Source organism: Crinia signifera, chromosome 12 (genome assembly GCF_055691185.1).
Source record: "Crinia signifera chromosome 12, ASM5569118v1, whole genome shotgun sequence".
NCBI classification, from domain to species: domain Eukaryota; kingdom Metazoa; phylum Chordata; class Amphibia; order Anura; family Myobatrachidae; genus Crinia; species Crinia signifera.
This window is the reverse complement of record NC_139228.1, coordinates 53,907,896-53,926,426: the sequence shown is the minus strand read 5'-3', so window position 1 is coordinate 53,926,426 and position 18,531 is coordinate 53,907,896. Positions and strand designations below refer to the sequence as shown.

Genomic DNA, 18,531 nt, shown 5'->3' with positions numbered 1-18,531 from the left:
AATGTCGTATGGTGTGTGCGGAATGAAAACTTGCTGGTATTAGGAGCTTTTGTTCAAATATTCCGCATGAAATCCGTGGATGTTTGTTGAGCGATAAGGGAATATTGGTGAGTGCAATATGGTTTGTGTAAAACAATAATTTCTATCAGGAGAGATTTGGGCTGCTGTTCAAATGAGGTCATGATCCTGGTATAACGTGAGATGTGAGATCTAATAGTTCTGTCCCTCGATGCACACAGTTCGGTCCCTTGATGCACGTAAGTGCTGATTTCTATCGTTTAGCAGCTTGGATTGTAGGGGCATTATTACTGCTAAATCTAGAGGAGAATCATATTCATATCTGAAATGTATATACGTGATTTGTTAGTAGTGGAACAGCTATGATGTCCATTAAGCGGTTTTGAATTGTTCCCTTCATGCGATATCGTGTGGTGTGTGCGGGGTGTAGGTCATAAAGATAAACAATGTTAATTTAATATATTTTGGTCACAGAGCAATTCTGTTATGCATTCAGCTGATGTTTATTTAATGGTAAGAGAGTATAGATGATTGCGGTGAGGTTTGTATGGGACAGAGAGTTTCGTTGGGAGATAAATTCCTCCTATTCATATCCAATATATTAGGTGATGGGTAGAGGTACCAATTGGTGTGTGTCTCCATGGCTGATATGGTATCATACTGGTGGTCAGTTTGAGATGTCAGATCTCACAGATCTGCCTATGTCTCCCGAGTGACATGTCTGTGGGCGTGTAAAAATTTGACGTCGCCCATAGACCAAAAGTATGGAAAAATGCGCAGCAGCGCTGGTGTACAATATAACTTCATTCCGGGGTGATACATAGGGTATAACAGACGTATCACCATATATTGCATACAGTGCCATTCCGATATAGTCAGGATTGATCTTATGTAAGATCATTTCGTGTGGACGTGAGTGGATCCTACTTGTACGTTTGTTCCTGTCATTTAGTGACTCGGATTGTGGCGGCTCTGTGATTGCTAAGTGCCGAAAGCGAGTATATCTATTTCAGTAGTAAACGTACATAATCTCTGGTTAGACGGCAAGAAGTGATGGGCATTGAGTGCGGTTTTGAATTGTTCCCTTCCTGCACTGTCGTATAGTGTGTGCGGAATGAGAACTTGCTGGTATTAGGAGCTTTTGTTCAAATATTCTGCATGAAATCCGTTGATGTTTGTTGAGCGATAAGGGAATATTGGTGAGTACACTATGGTTTGTGTAAAGCAATAATTTCTATCAGGAGAGATTTGGGCTGCTGTTCAAATGAGGTCATGATCCTGGTATAACGTGGGATATGAGATCTAATAGTTTGTCTCTATATTTATAATAGGTCTATTATTGAGGTGCTGATTCATCGTGAAGAGGATGGGACATGTGTTCTAAAGTGCCAACCACAAGAAGATCAAGGCAAGGTAAGTCAAAGTGGGGTTATATGTTAGCGTGTCCTCTTAAAGATTGTGACAATGTAGTCCTTCTACATTAATTGGTGAGTAGGCTTGAGAGTAGGGATGTGATTGGGTGGCCTGTATTGTGAATACAGGTGGGATAAGGATGCGCTCTATTGTATTACATGAATACATGCGTGATTAGTGAAGATTGAAATTGTCATAACTGTGTTGATTGAGTTAACGACACGGTAAAACATGTGTCTGTTGACGCGACTGGTGAGATGGAGGGGTAGACACGAGTGTCTACCAAGATGTGATACAGAAATGGATTCCAAGACAAAATAGATATATATGTGAAAAAAAGGGGAAAAAAACACCGTGCAGTGAGGTGACTCAAATAAACCACAAACTGGTGGAGGGGAGGGAGGTGATTTTGTCAAGGATGATATAGTGGTGATAAAATTGTGAAAGGTGCCCTATAAGGTGAGTGCTCCAAATTCATGATGCCAAAAGGGGAACAGGGTTAGAATTGATATGAGATAAGTGCTAAATAGCTGAAGTAATATTTATAAGAAAACGGTGTAATTGTTTTCTTCATTGAGGCCTCCTGGTGACACAGTACCCATCAAAAAAATTAATCGGGTTTCCTGTTTGAGGAGTTCCTGGTCCCAGTCTCCTCTCCGTATTCCCATCTCAACTCTCTTCATTCCAAACACTCTTAGCCCTGATGGATTGCCTGAATGATGCTTAAGGAAATGCCTGGCTACGGGTGTAAGGGCCTTAAATTTTTCCCGATCCCTAGCTGCATTCCTGATGCTGAGATGGTGTTCGGCAAATCGTTTTTTGAGTGGTCTTCGAGTTTTACCAATGTAATGTTTGCCGCAGGGGCATTCCAAGTTGTAGATAACCCCTGCTGTTTCACAGTTGATATATTGGTTAATTCTCCACACTTTTTTGTATTTATCAGTGTAATTTTGCATGGGGATCATGTGAGGACACATTTTGCATGTTCCGCATTTGTATGAACCTTTTCTTATTATTTTGGTTCTGGTATCTTTGTCCAGATGGCTGTGGACTAAGATATCCCTAAGGTTACTGCTCCTTCTCCAACTGATTTCAGTTCTATCTCCCAGGATTTCCCCTAAATCCGGGTCTGTTTTAAGAACATGTAGGTGTTTGTTGAGTGCTTCTTGTACTCCCCGCCATTCCTGACAAAAGGTGCCAATGAATCTCACTTTTTCGGGCTGGTCCACATTCTTGACTTTGGGAACAAGGAGGGATTCTCTTTCGTATTTGCATACTTCTTTTCTGGCCTTCCGTATGGATCTTTTGCTGTACCCTCGGTGTTTGAGCCTGGTGTCAAGTTGATCGGCTCTCATGTCATATACAGTGGGTTTGGAGCAGTTACGTTTGGTCCTTAAGAATTCTCCTTTGGGGAGACCTTTAATGACCGGTGGAAAGTGAGCACTGTTGTTATGTAGGAGTGAATTAGTGGCAGTTTTCTTGCGAAAGACATCAGTAGATATTGACCCATCCATTTCAACAGTGATGCGGAGATCTAAGTATTCGACATCTTTTTGACTAGTATGGAAAGTGAGTCTGAGGTTCAAATTGTTGTTATTTAACTCTGTGATGAACTCAGTGAACAGACTGATGTCCCCTTCCCATACTATCAGCAGGTCATCGATATACCTGAGCCACAGTAAGATGTGCTCAGTATATCTCTCATTATGGTCGGTGAACACGTGCTCGCGTTCCCACCACCCCAGGTACAGGTTGGCGTACGTGGGGGCACAAGTGCTCCACATCGCAGTCCCCTGCACCTGGAGGTAGAAGTTATCCTCACACACAAAATAATTTTTGGTCAAGACAAACCTCAGTAGCTGGATAATGAATTCATTCAGGGGTGTGATAAGGTCCATACTCATGAAGTATTTGGAGGCCTGTATACCGTAAGTGTGTATAATACTGGTATACAGGCTCTCTACGTCGCAGGTGATTAACCAGGATTCAGAATTTAAAGTAATGTCCTGTATTTTATTTAATACATCCATGGTATCGCGTACGTAGGATGGTAGCGTGGGGACAAATTTCCTGAGGTATTGGTCCACAAATTGTGAGGCCTTCTCTGTGAGTCCTCCCATCCCGGACACAATTGGTCTGCCCGGGGGGTTATCCTCACATTTGTGGACCTTCGGTAAAAGGTATAGTGTGGGGATCTTAACTTCTTTTACAGTAAGGAAATCACGTTGGGTTTTGGTAATGACACCTTCCTTGTAAGTTGACTCCAACATCCTCTGATATCCCTCCAGATAGTCATTGGTGGGATTAAAGTGGAGTCGCTTATAGCATGAGGTGTCCCCCAATTGGCGTGCCAGTTCTTTGCGATATTTATCTGCTGCCCAAAGTACCACATTACCCCCCTTATCCGAGGGTTTTATGATGGTGTCTTTCCACCCCTGAATCTCCCTAAGGGCCTGTCTCTCTCGTGTATTGAGGTTGTCTTGAGGGTTATGTGATTTTTTGTGAATTTCAATCCTATCCAGTTCCCTACTAACCAATTCTACATACAACTTTACTTGAGGACATAAAGAAAAGTCAGGTGAGAATGTAGATTTCTTTTTCAATTTGGTATTAGGGGTATCTGGATTCACTGTTGGTGGGTCTGTGGTGGTTAATGGTTCATTGTCTTCATAGAGATCACCCAAAATTTCCAAAGCACTCAGATCCTGAGTGCTAAAAAATTGATCAATGCATGGTTGGGAGAGTTCTCTGTCTGACATATCATTAACCATAATGTCTCTAGCGATGTTATCCTGCCTTTTCTTGAAGAATTTTTTCAGAAGGAGTTTCCTCCCATACAAGTTGAGGTCTTTTTCAAATTCGAATCGATCTAGGGATTTGGAGGGGGAGAAGCTGAGACCCTTGTTTAATAGGGAAATTTGATCGTCATTAAGGATGTGGTTAGTAAGATTAATGATTTTGAGGGTGTCATCAGGGACTATCTCCTGTGTCTCCTGACATCCTGGCGGTCCTCCCGCCAATCCCTGGGTCCTCTTTTTGGTTTTCTTTTTTCCCCTCCTCGTCCTCCTAAATCCCGCCCCAGATTTTCCCTCAGGTCTCTGGGGCTGACCCCTAAAAAATCTCGTCTAGTTCTGGTGTTTGGGGTTTGATCCGATTCTTAATCGGATGAATCTACATCCGAGGTGGTATATCCCCCATTGCCACTATGTGTGGGTGCTTTTCTATTATTTGGGTTCCACCGGTATACCTTGTTGGTCTGGAAATCATTTTGATCCCTCAATAATTTGCTTTTTTTCCTACTGACAGTTTCTTTCTCTATATTGTCAAGGTCTAGTTTGATTTTCTGATATGTTTTCTGGAATTTGTCCAGGGATTCAAAATTCTTCAGTTTATCACTAAGTACAGTGATCTCTTGTGCATATTTGTTAAGCATGATCTCGTCATGCTTCACCAATATGTTAATAAGACTAAGAGAGCAAGTGGTCAGTGTTCTCTCCCATTCAATTTTAAGTGTCACATGGGCCAATTCAAAAGATGGAAATACTTTGGGTCTCAGACCTCTGGGGGTTATTTGCTGTTTGATATATGTCTCGAACGTGGCTTTGTTCCAGAAAGTGGATTTTTGACAGAATCAATTAATCTGTTTATTACTTTAAAAAGACGCACCAATTGAAACTAGGAGTAATAATAAATACAGAGGACGTTTGACCAGTGGGGATCACTGTGCGAGGATCTAGTATCCTTTTTAACCACACTGTCCGTGTCTTATATGTTTCATTTTAGTCTATATTTCGCAACATTTTATCAGCTACTCCTATTAAAAGTTACTTTTTAAGTGTACAATTCTTTTCTACTCAGTGCACCACTTCAGTGACATTCTCTTCTTTCTCAGTTAATATCAACAAAAAAACAAGCTTACTATGTTTATTTTAAGAACGTTTAGCTGTAAAAAAAAAAAATATCAATCCACCTTGAATAACTGAATAAGGCACGGGCAGCAGCCAGCAACACACCTTCTCCTCCAGGCTACAGCCAGCGCTTGGGAAGGCTGGTGATGACGCTGCTGTAGCCAGGGAGGGGGTCAGAGACAGGTGACTCTCTGGCTGCCGCAGTGCCGCTGGGAGGAGTGTGACATTGTTGTCACTCACGTCACTAGTGCTGCTACGCTGGCTGCCTACGCTGCCCGGAAGCCAGACCGAGCAGCAGCAGCAATTCACAGGCAGCCGTGACTGTCAGCCCGCCGCCCGGCCTCACCGCCCGTGATGCTTGGCGGCAGGGACCGGGCGAGCAGGCTGGGCAGGAGGGGAGGCAGGCGCAGGGCAGGAGGCAGACGCCGGGCAGGGCAGCCGCCGGCGCTGCCCGCCCAGGGCGTACGCCACACTAGTAGCAGGGACCATTTGCGGAGGGGGGGCGGGCCGGCGGCGCCAGCCAACCAATCGGCGCCCGGAGCAGGAGCTCCGGTGGCTCCGCCCTCCCTAGGCCTCTGGGTGGGGATCAAGTGTGGTTACAATTTGTAGAAAATACCGTTTCTGAGCTGTTCAGACTGCAGGAAAAATGGCTCTGAAACGTGTAGGATCCTGCTTTTAACACGTTTCAAAATACCGGTAAATTGATTGTGGAGCTTTCATATTGCAGCTGGTACCATTTTAAAGCAGTTAAAAATCGTCAATATGCCGTGTTAAAACTGCAATGTGAAAGGGGCTTAACTTTCGTCACCCGCTGCGGTATACCGCTGAGCCCTCTTGGGGTAACATTCCATTAATATTTTTATAGTACCTGCCGCTGCCAGCTCAGGTAGCTTATGTGAATACAGGCACTGTATGGAACGTGAGCAGGCAGCAATGTCTCTCTCATGCTAATTCATTCCTTAATTAATCTCGTACGCAGTCTGATGACCCAACCTCCATGTTTAAATTAAAATAGTCTTTTATAAGCCCAGGACACAGGGGACACTGTTGTCGTCTATTGCGAGGACCCCAGAAGACTTGATAATTCTCTGTCCTTCCACCCGTAGACCGCGGGCAGCCTGCTGTATTAAACATGCAATTGCTGAATGAGCGCAGTAATTAGATTATGTATTAATTACTTTTCCATCTGTGTTAGTGACTGTAAGTAGGCATTGCAGTGGGTGATAATTAAGAATTTGGTTTTTCTCTGTTTCCACTTTATCCAGGATAACACATAGGGGGTTATTCTGATTCACTCGGAGAGGCACAATCACTCTCTAATGGACAAAACCATATGCACTGCAGGTGGGGCTGATGTAACATGTGCAGAGAGAGTTGGATTTGGGTGGGGTTTGTACTTCTAACCCGGGGCTACAGGGCTGAAGAGTCCGGGGTCCTGGATCCGTAGTAATCCAAAGGGTTACCTGGGGAAAAAAATCCTACTCACCTGCTCCTGTGGCGACCACCCCAGCATCTTCTGTTGAAGTCGCGCTGCTCCCGGCTGCAGTGGTACCCGCTCTGCCTCCGCTGTACACTAGAGACGCAGAGATCCTTCTTCCTCTGCGTCTCTGCTCAAAATGATTTCTGGCCAATCAGGAGCCGACTTTCTCGGCTCCTGATTGGCCCGAAATCATTCTGAGTAGAGACGCCGATTAAGAAGGATCTCTGCGTCTCTATTGTACAGCGGAGGCGGAGCGGGTACCACTGCAGCCGGGAGCAGCGCAACTTCAACAGAAGATGCTGGGGTGGTCGCCACAGGAGCAGGTGAGTAGGATTTCCTTCCCCAGGTAACCCTTTGGATTACTACGGATCCAGGACCCCGGACTCTTCAGCCCTGGAGCCCCGGACCAGCCCCGGAACCAAGCCACCGGACCGGACCCTGGGACCTACCTACGGGATCAAGATAGGTAAGTATCAGTGTGTTTGTGTAATGTATGTATTCAACTTTTATTTTTCTAATGTGTCAGTGTGTATTTATTTAACTATTTTTTTTACTGTGGAACTACAAGACCCAGCGGGCCCTTTAATGCCCCGCAGGCTGGGACTTGTGGTTCTCCAAGTCCCAGCTTGCGGGGGAGGCTTGCTGGGACTCATAGTTCCACAGTTTAAAACAATAGTTTTTTCATCTATTTTTTTTACACAAAGATCAGCTCGATGCCCACCGCCCAGGGGCATCGAGGACAGCACCAGGCTTCAGCCTGGTCAGGTAAGTCCTGGAGGGGGGTCCCCACTTCCCCAGGAACCCTGGCCAGGCTGACCGGTCAGAGGGCTGAATGCTTTGGCCGCGGGACCTTATATAATAAGTGTCCCCCGGCTGTGGCATTACCCTGCTGGCTGGTTTGGCCTGGGGTGGTTCGTAAAATACGGGGGACCCCTGGTCATTTTGACCCCTGTATTTTGGGAACCAGCCCCGGACCTGGAGCCTGGGGCTGGTTTTAAAAAATCAGCGAAGCCCTATTTGTCGGGTTTCCTGATTTTTTAATACCAGCCCGGCTCTTACAGCCTGGTGCTGGTTACGGCCGTGGGGGGGACCCCACGCCGGTTTTTATTTTAATAGGTAAAAGGGTGACAGCTATAATTATGCCCTAACCCAGGCATTGTCCCGCTGCGGGGGGGTGACAGTTGGGAGACCCCCAATCTAGTAGAATAGACGCTGTGCGCATGCGCACAGCGTCTATTCTCGTTTGAAAATGAGGTCGCGGCTAATTAGCATAAGCCGCGCCCTCATTTGCATACGCCCCGCCCCCGAGTGTCCCTATTTCATACAGACAGAAGTTGGGAGGTATGGTACAGGTGTGTACGCGCGTGTCGGCTGTTGTTTGTGGACGGTCCGACAGGAGTACGGTCGGCCGAACGTTTGCAAGAAATAGGGATTGTATAGATGTGTACCCAGCTTAACTCTCTGCACATGTTACCTGCAGTGCATATGGTTTTGTCCATTTGTTCAATAGTAACACTGCCCACGGCTTATTACTCTAGGACAATGGTTCTCAAACTCTGTCCTCAGCACCCCACACAGATCATGTTTTCCAGGTCACCCGGCAGATGCACAGGTGTATTCATTACTCACTGACATGTTTGAAAGATACACAGGTGGAGCTAATTATTTCACTTTTGATTCTGTGAGGAGACCTGCAAAACATGCACTGTGTGGGGTCCTGAGGACCGAGTTTGAGAACCTGTGCGCTCAGATTTACTGAGATCTGTTAGGCCCCCACCCCAATCACGACCCCATATCCTGATGGTAGACCCCCAACTTCCGACCCCAATATCCCACCAGCAGACATCTTTGTGACGTTGATAAAAGGTCGACACAAGCAAAATGTTGACCTATACACTGTGATCCACACCCATTAAGGCAGATGACACCTTTGCGGACCTGGAAATCCCCACCGCATATCATGAGGGCTGACACGTTTGCGGACCACAAAATCCCGACGTGGTCTGTTGCCGGCAGGAAGAGGTTAATCCTACATTGGGACAATCACAGAGCATTGCATCAGTAAGACATTATTTACACCGAATGATCTCATTGTAATGTGGAGTAACCTAAATCATAAAATCCTACGTTCTCCTAATGGAAGAATTAATAGGTCAATTGAAGCGGTTTTATTGTGCACTGACAGAACTGAGAAGTATTTATTTGACAATAAACCACACATTTGTATCATTACTTCCGTTGTGTAAGTGTTATGATGCTTATGCGAAAATCCAGTTTATTTGTTTGTTTGTTTGATGACAGATCTTAATCATCGCTCCTCCTCCGATCCAATTATGTTCTCGCTAATTATACAAAAAGTTTTATTCTAAAGATTTATCTGTTCCGTGCTCATAAGGGAACGATTCGGAATTTGCTCAGATGTGTTTATTACATTCTGTACAAGAGATACAGATATAGCAGATTATTTTCTCTTTGTATAAAGGGATACGTGTCTAGCTCAGCGGTTCTCAAACTGTGGGTCCTGACCTCAAAGTGGGTCCCAACCTTCACAGCATGGGGTTGCGACTCCATGTTGCTGACCATCAGGCTGATGACTTTTCTAATCTCAGTCAGTGGTGTAGCTAGGTGCCACGGTGGCTCAGTCGGTGGCTCAGGGGCATGTCCCCCCCCCCCCCCGATTTGTAGTAGGCGGGGCTCTTGCACGGTGAAAAGGGGGCACGGCCTAACATTATACCACACACCATACTGCCCATTGCACATAAAGAGAACTTGTAATACCCATTACTCATAAAGGGGCAGATGTATTAAGCCTTTACAAGAGATAAATGCAAGGGTGATAAAGAGAGATAAATGCCCAGCCAATCACCTGCTAACTGCCATGTTACAGGCTGTATTTGAAAAAAGTCAGTAAGGAGCTGATTGGCTGAACGTTTATCTCTCTTTATCACCTTTGCATTTATCTCTTTTTAAGGCTTAATACATCTGCCCCAAAGCCACATGCCATAATGCCAATTACACATAAGGCCACACACTGCCCTGTCAGCCGCAATTTTCAATTAAGTCTCCCGTTCTGGAGATTGGCTAGCGGTCCAGCGGGAGACGTAATCGAAAATTATCGGCGAACAGGGCAGCACCGCAGCTCTGCTGGGCACAGCATGGAGCGGGCGAGAGAGGGAGCGGGCGAGCAGGGCAGGGAGAGGACGGCACAGTTTGCAGTGCACGGCTCCGGCACCCTGTAATCTTTCGGCACCCAGAGCTCATGCTCCGACCCTCCCTACGCCCCTGATCTCAGTCAGTGATTCAAGGAGTCAAATCAGTTGAATTGTCTGTTATGTTAGACTCCTCCCATCATGTTGTGCCTCCACAATGCTGCCATGTATGTGCTGTCTGCTGACTACACATGTGATGTGATGACCTTCTGCAGTAACTTGCTGGGGTCCTGTAATTATTTTCATTGTCTAATGGGGTCCCAGAGCAAAATAGTTTGAGGACCCCTGGTCTAGGTGAACAGTAAATGGTACTCTTTACTTAGCACGGCGGCCATCGCGGGCATTGAATGCACTAAAAAATCGGGTGCGACGCGACCGACGCGATGCCCGCGATTTCCCATAGGGAACAATGTTAAATGTCTCAATTGACCCGATTTTTCTGTTCAATGCCTCAATTGACCCGATTTTTTCATAGGAAACAATGTTAAATGGCCCACAGAGGCCAAATAGGCACCCTGAAGTGTGAAATGGCCCCCACAATTGATAACGCCACCCCACGATCAACGTGAACCCGAAGCGTGGCGAGCGCAGCGAGCCCGCGAGGGGTGGCGGTACGCGTCCTACGACCTTTTCATACCCCCACTATCCACGTCGGCGTGGAGTTGAGAATAGAATAGTGTGGCGAGGGGACGCGGATACCTGTGAAGCCCGCGAAGGGACGCGTTTACCTGTGAAGGTATCCGCGTCCCCTCGCGGGGCTCGCTGCGCTCGCCACGCTTCGGGCTCGGTGGCTTGCTGCGCTCGCCACACTATTCTATTCTCCACGCCGACGTGGATAGTGCGCCATGCCACGCTTCGGGTTCACGTTGATCGTGGGGTGGCGTTAACAATTGTGGGGGCCATTTCACACTTCAGGGTGGCTATTTGGCCTCTGTGGGCCATTTAACATTGTTTCCTATGGAAAAATCGGGTCAATTGAGGCATTGAACATGAAAATCGGGTCAATTGAAGCATTTAACATTGTTCCCTATGGGAAATCGCGGGCATCGCGTCGCACACGATTTTTAGTGCATTCAATGCCCGCGATTTTTTTACTTGCGATGCCCACGATCAAAATCGTGGGCGCCGTGCTAGGTAAAGAGTACCCAGTAAATAGTTCAACAGTCAATTGGTCAACACCAGTGGTTGGCATAAGGTCAACCTAGACATCCTTAATTTTGTGCCCCCCCCCCCCCCTCCCCTCACTGAGACATAACTTCCCCTTCAATCTGCTCTTGTAGCTCCACTACAGACTATAGGTGACCACTCTGCCGCATGCTCATAAAAGTCAGCAAGTCTTGAGATTTAAAGACATTTGTTTGAAGGTTCATATTTTCTTATTTTTGTCATTTTCCAAACACAGCCGGTAATATGTCAAATATAATTTGATTGGCTGGTACTTTATCTCTCTCTCCCTCCAAGTACACCTCCCCTATTTAATTGCGGATACAGTCAATCATGTGAGAGTCAACTGATGCGAACACCGGTCCTCAGCTGCCCAGGCCAACAGTCAGACACTCCAGGGGCCAAATGTAATAGGGTGAGAGTTTCAGAAAGTGAGAGATTTTGGGAGAGTTTTCCCTTTTTTTTTTAAAGCGGCAATCATTTACACTGCAAGACCAGGTTAATTTTGCCATATAATTGATTGCTGCTTTAAAAAACATGGGAAAACTCTCACAAAATCTCTCACTTTCTGAAACTCTCACCCTATTACATTTGGCCCCCGGTGTCAACTTCCGAGGAAGCCTTGGGCGCCCGAATCTTTGCACGTGTGCTCGGATTTGTCACAGTAATTCTAAGCTGTTGTGGAAATGAAAGAGAGGGCGGACACATTTCTGTGTACAGCCCACTCCTAGCGGCTGATATAATAAGCAACATCAATCATTTACCTCTTAATACAGCAAATGACAGTGCATTTAACCTGTTGCCCCGGCAACAGCGCAGCAGATTTAAGTCAAATATAAATAGAACTCTGCAGCCTTGTCCCACTGCGACCGCTTCGAATATTTACTCTGCGCTTAACACCGATACACATTGCGCAGAAGTCTTCATGGCCTTCATCAGAATGCTGCTCGGTCTAACTCATCCGACTGCAGAGCGGTTTAATAAGAAAGGGCGCACGTCACAGGGAGGACAGCGCAGGCAGCCAATGTCACCCAGACCCCGGTTCTGTGTAATTAATACTCATTGCCACATGCCAATGCAATTAGTTTTTTGAAGCCTGGTGTGTAATAAATAGGCTTTATGATTACATTTCTGAGGGATGGGAGCTGCTGTTTCTTGCTGCGGCTGGTGGGACGGTGCGGGCCAGGCAGGCAGGATGTTCCTGCTGGAATGGAGCTGTCAGTGTGGGCTGATTTATAGGGCTGGTTTCCCTGGCAGAGATTCAGCTACTACCTGAGTGCTAATACCAGGCTGGCGTTATCTCTGTGCTGCTCTCACCTTGGAGAGACGATAGAGGTGCTGGATACGCTCACCCCAGGGTCAGTCTTATGCATACAGAAGAGTACAGTATGTACATTGGTGATTAACATGGCAGCTCCCAACCGCAAGGTGTGAATGGCTGGGTCAGGGAGGTGGTGCTGCATGGCGCAGGTACCAGCGCTATTTTGATAAACTACTACCCAACCAGCTAATGTTATTTTTCAAACACAGCCTGTAACATGGCAGTTAGGAGCTGTTTGGTGCTGCTGTCATCATAACTGCAAAAAAAAAAAAAAAAAAAACATAACTGGGCAAAAACCAAATCTGCAGGAGGGGCAGATGTAACATGTGCAGAGAGAGTTGGGTGGTTATATTGTTTCTGTACAGGGTAAATATGGATTGCATTATTTTTACACTGCAATTTACTGTAGATTTTGGTTTGTTACACTGTAATTTCAGTTTGACACCCTTCCCCCCCTTCCCCAATCTTTATCTCTCTGCACCTGTTACATCTTCCCCACTTGCAGTGCAGCATGGTTTTGTCCAATTGTGTCCTTTTTTTGCTTTGCTTACAAAGCTGAATCAGGTTCAATGTGCGGTTTGGCGCAATATATAGTACGCAGGATGTAAGACTGGAATGTGGGTAATACTGGTACAGCAGTGACGGGTACAGGAAACATCCCTCCCTGTTACCCGGGACAGGCAGGAGGTGGCAGCTGACAACCTCAGGAGAGAATGCTGTCGCAACACCTTTGACCCCATCTGATTTAATGCAACATTTATATACCTGTAACATGACAGCTGATTGTGCAAGGAGGAGTCTCCCGGAGGATAACATTTACTCCTGGTGACTCTCATAGCCCTTACAAAAAAAGTCCTTATTTACCTGGGAGTATCCTTATTTTTGGTCCAAGAGGCATAAGGACTTTCCCAAAATCATATTGTGCCTATGGGACCTTGGAGAGAGATAAAGTAGAACAGTTGACCAAAGTAACCAATAAGCTTCTAGCTGTCATTGTATATAGACTGTTCTAGATACATGACAGAAGCTGATTGGTTACTTTGAACTTCTCCGCTAAAATTCTCTACAATACTCGTTAACCTTCCCCTATGGCCCAATTTTGAGCGATATAGTTAACAATATCGGCTGCTGGTGGCCGATATTGCGTGTACACACTGAACAAGATCGGTAAACGGTATTGTTCAGTGATGTCACCAAGACCCACTGAATCTGCAGGTGATTGGCTATATAGTTGTCCGATTCCGTTCTCCCTCTTCTTATCTAATGCAGGAGAGCCGGCCACTGTTACCCTCCCAATTCTCAGCAACCGATCCTGATACCATCGCTGCTACATCTATGACATTTCTCATGGAAGAGATGAGAGAGCGAGCAGCCTACCTAGAAATACAATTTGCTGAATTTGTCAAATCACATAACTCTTTAATGGAGGCTGATGAGAAAAAGGATTTGGAGATTACACAGCTACAGCTTAAAGTGGCCGATCCAGAGGAAAGATCCAGAGGAAATAAAATAAAAATCAGATGCATTCCAGAAACGGCGACCTGCATCCTACCTATAGCCTGACACTAATTATAATCCTCATAGCCACCACGTCTGGTAGAAATGTGATGATAGACAGAATCCGCAGGCTCCCCAGCCCATATCACTCAGGTGCGGATGTTCCCAGAGATGTCATTACACGTGTTCATTTACCCTTCATTAAGTAAAAGATCGCTGCGCCAGCTCATCAGGCCATAGAAATACCAGAGTATGCGATTGCAGCCACATCTACCACAGGCATCAGCTAGAAGGACAGTCCCATGTTAAAGAACAGACAGGGCCGACTCTATCATTAGACAGCTGTCTAGGCAGGCATGTCCTAACTATGGCCCTCCAGCTGTTGTGAAACTACAAGCCCATCATGCCTTGCCATAGTTTTGCTATTAGGGAATGCTAAAACTATGGCAAGGCATGCTGGGATGTGTAGTTTCACAACATCTGGAGGGCCACAGTTTGGACATGCCTGGTCTAGACGCTCCACAATCTGGGGCCATCATTCAACATCTCACAAAGGGCTACAAATAGCAATGACTAGATGGGCCAAATGGTTCTTATCTGCCGTCAAATTCTATGTTTCTATGAATATTTCTCCTAGATCCAAACAACGAAGATCTGACACCTAATGTTGGACAGCACGGATGGTGTAATGGTTAGCATTACTGCCTCACAGCACTGAGGTCATGGGTTCTATTCACACCACAGCCCTAAACTGTGAGGAGTTTGTATATTCTCCACGTGCTTGCGTGGGTTTACTCCAGGTGCTCCGGTTTCCTCCCACAATCCAAAAATATACTGGTAGGCTAATTGGCTCCCAACAAATTAACCCTAGAATGTCTGTGTGTGCATGTACATGTGGTAGGGAATATAGATTGTAAGCTCCACTGGGGCAGGGACTGATGTGAATATTTAAATATTGTCTGTACAGCGCTGCGGAATATGCGTGCAATATATATGAAACTGTTAATAAATAAATAATAATGTATTTGGGTTACAAAACTGACATCTATCTGTTTAAGGGCATTGGGTGGGCTTCCAGAGGGAAATAATGTTGCTTCTTTCAAATACTATATACATTAAGAATTCTAGAGACTGTACACCAGTGGTTCCCAAACTGTGCGCCTAGGCTCCCTGGGGTGCCTCTGAGCACTTGTAGTGATGCCTCGGTTTGGTTGTCCAGAACCAATTCAAATTATTTATGGTCAATGTAATAGGCAAAACCAGAGCTTGTAGCTTCCAGTTTTAAAATATGTAGATAAACAGAAGTGAATTCTGTCCCTCACCACATAACTGGACCTAAGCATGACATATAAGCACAACTTATTTAATTTAATATTGTTTTCTGAAATTCTCGGTAGCAAACTTTGCACCTAGGGGTGCCGTGACAAATATTCTGATAATCTAGTGTGCCGTGATGCAAAAAAGTTTGGAAACCACTGCTGTATACTGTAATGGATCTATGATGACGGAGATTACATTTTGCCAACTAAAAATATGGCAAAGCCTTCAGTATTGTATATAATTAACTTACTGGCAAGTCCAGTTCTTTATCAGATAACACCCGCAGCCAAACACCTCTAATCAACACTTATTCAATACACAACTTTGTTGAAAATATATCTTATCCTATCAGATGAGTTCTTACAGGCAGGACCAATGAGACATTAGTTGGGCACAAGTACTGCTGGCCTCAGCTGGGAAGTGTGGCCACAACTTGGACCATACTTGCCTACTTTTGAAAACTAGTTTCAGGGAGATTATAGTTGGTAGCAGAATTTTGCACAGTGCCCCATTGAGGGGGCGTGTCACACTCCACCCAATGGGCGTGTCTAGTTCTATATATGGAGAGATTGCAAAAAGAGATTGTGAACGTGGCACCTAGAAGCGTGGCTGTGTACTGCTACATCAGAGAGGATTATTTTAATGACTTTATATCCAAATGTAGATGAGCCCCAAAGCAGTTAGTAAGTGATACTATACTTGGTAAAGTGCTGGGAAATGGTGCTGATGATTCAATGTAAATGTATCTGTCTCTCATTCCTTTTTTCCCCAAAAATGTAACAGTGTAATGTGGGCTAGGTGACATGAGGGAGATTGCTAGACTAATGAGGGAGAGAGGGAGATAGCTGCTATGTCATGGAGTCTCCTGCAGAATGCAATTAGGTAGGGTAGTCAACTAGGACTTGGACCCTATTACATATACGCCTAGGGTGGCCAATCCCGGGATCGGGATCGGCGGGATCCCGGGATTTGGCCCCTAAAATGCCGGGATTTCAATCCCGGGATTGGAGTTTCCAATCCCGGGATTTCAGGATTAGACTGCCGGGCAGCATCTGAGCTAGTGCTCAGATGCTGCCCGGCTTCTCCCGTCCCGGGCAGTGTGGCTCTGCGCAGCGTCAGAGGTCACGCTGCGCAGGCCACATAACAGCAGCCGCATCCTGCGTGCACCGCAGCCGCGCTGACCTCCTGCCTCCTTCATGATAACCAGGCTGGCTGTCTGCCATCGCCTCTTCCCGGACCCCCATACCAGCGCCGGACGCCCGCCCAACAGCAGCCTCATCCTTGTGTGCACCGCGGCCGCGCTGACCTCCTGCCGCCTCCATGATACCGCCCACCAACCCAGGCTGCCTGCTTGCCTGGCATCGCCTCTTCTCGGAACCCCATACCAGCGCCAGACACCCACCCAGGCTGTATTTTACTGCCTAAACCCCCAGCTCCATCGCCCACCCGCCCGGCCGCACCGCAACTGTAAGTAAATATTAGGGCGGCCGGGCCGGGTTTTTGTATAAAGGAAGCCAATCCCGGGATCCCGGGAATCCCGGGATTGGGCATTTTTCAATCCTGAATTCCGGGATTAAAAAAATGCCCCGGGATTGGCTTCCCTATATACGCCGCATTGAACGCATCTGTTTCATTATTATTGAATATCTGTCATTTTGGAACCACTCAAATTGTGCTTTTGGGCCTACTGACCAATATCACTGCCAGGATCTCAGCATGAAGAGTCCACAGCTCCATGGATTCTTGCCCTAGAAATAGGGCATTATAGGGGTACAGTTGAGTGTACTGTATCTAACATGGACTTTTAATGAAAACCCTTTAACTTAATCATGATTTCTTATTCTCATGCCCCTTTCCCACTGCAGGCTTTACACGGTAAAATGCCGTTTTTTTAGGCTCTTTAAACGGCTAGAGCTGCAGTGGGAAAGCTCCAGGTTGCTTTACACGGGTAACAAATACAGGTATTTGTTAACCGGGTAAAAAGCAGTGTTTTTACCGTGTAAGAGCCGTTTTTTTGGCAATGGGAAAGGGTTTTAAACGGTATTTAGAAATGATAATAAAGGTTAAGAACATGATTGGTGCATGTGATGTTTTTAATGACAGGCAAGGTTTACTAGAGAGTTTAAACGTGTTGCTTTGTGGTTTACACGGGTAAGTGTGAATAGGACAAAAACTGCTTTTAAACGTTATTTTAACGTTTAAAAGCTGCAGTGGGAAAGGGTCTTTGTGGCTATTACCCGGGTAAAGACACGTTTAAAAAAAACGGGTCTTTACCCGGGTAGGCAGTGGGAAAGCAGCATAACAGATATACTTCTTCATAGTTCACCTTGAATAGAGTAATAGTTTTATGATTATTGTTACAGTAGCGAAATAATAATCCTAATGTGTTAAATCAATTCTAAGCCTTTTAAGAAATATTAGGAAATTGCTAATAAGCTTAGTATTGTGCCACAATGGTAGAACTTTCCTTGTTAAATAATTTGGACAATAAAGTAACACAAGCAGCGTAGCAAGGTGCAGAATGATCTGCAGAGTAGCAATGTGAGGAAAATTCTGCAGCGTAGCAAGGTGTGAAATGTGCTGCAGCGCAGAAAGTTGTGGGATGTTCTGCAGCCTAGCAAGGTGCGGAATGTTCTGCAGTGTAGCAAGGTGTGGAATGTTCTGCAGTGTAGCAAGGTGCGGAATGTTCTGCAGTGTAGCAAGGTGTGGAATGTTCTGCAGTGTAGCAAGGTGCGGCATGTTCTGCAGTGTAGCAAGGTGCGGCATGTTCTGCAGTGTAGCAAGGTGCGGCATGTTCTGCAGTGTAGCAAGGTGCGGCATGTTCTGCAGCGTAGCAAGGTGCGGCATGTTCTGCAGCGTAGCAAGGTGCGGAATGTTCTGCAGCGTAGCAAGGTGCGGCATGTTCTGCAGCGTAGCAAGGTGCGGAATGTTCTGCAGCGCAGCAAGGTGCGGAATGTTCTGCAGCGTAGCAAGGTGCGGAATGTTCTGCAGCGCAGCAAGGTGCGGAATGTTCTGCAGTGTAGCAAGGTGCGGAATGTTCTGCAGCGCAGCAAGGTGCGGAATGTTCTGCAGCGTAGCAAGGTGCGGAATGTTCTGCAGTGTAGCAAGGTGTGGAATGTTCTGCAGTGTAGCAAGGTGCGGAATGTTCTGCAGTGTAGCAAGGTGCGGAATGTTCTGCAGTGTAGCAAGGTGCAGAATGTT

At 46.0% G+C, this 18,531-nt stretch overlaps 1 long non-coding RNA gene across 1 annotated transcript in view; it reads left to right on the top strand.

The window, feature by feature from the left end:
* The window catches only part of LOC146049859 (uncharacterized), a 44,160-nt gene that overhangs the window by 7,386 nt on the left and 18,243 nt on the right, over nucleotides 1-18,531 (top strand). Inside the window, exon 2 of the long non-coding RNA XR_014466223.1 lies at nucleotides 1,350-1,431. This is a non-coding gene — a long non-coding RNA (uncharacterized LOC146049859). The remainder of the gene's footprint in view (nucleotides 1-1,349; nucleotides 1,432-18,531) is intronic.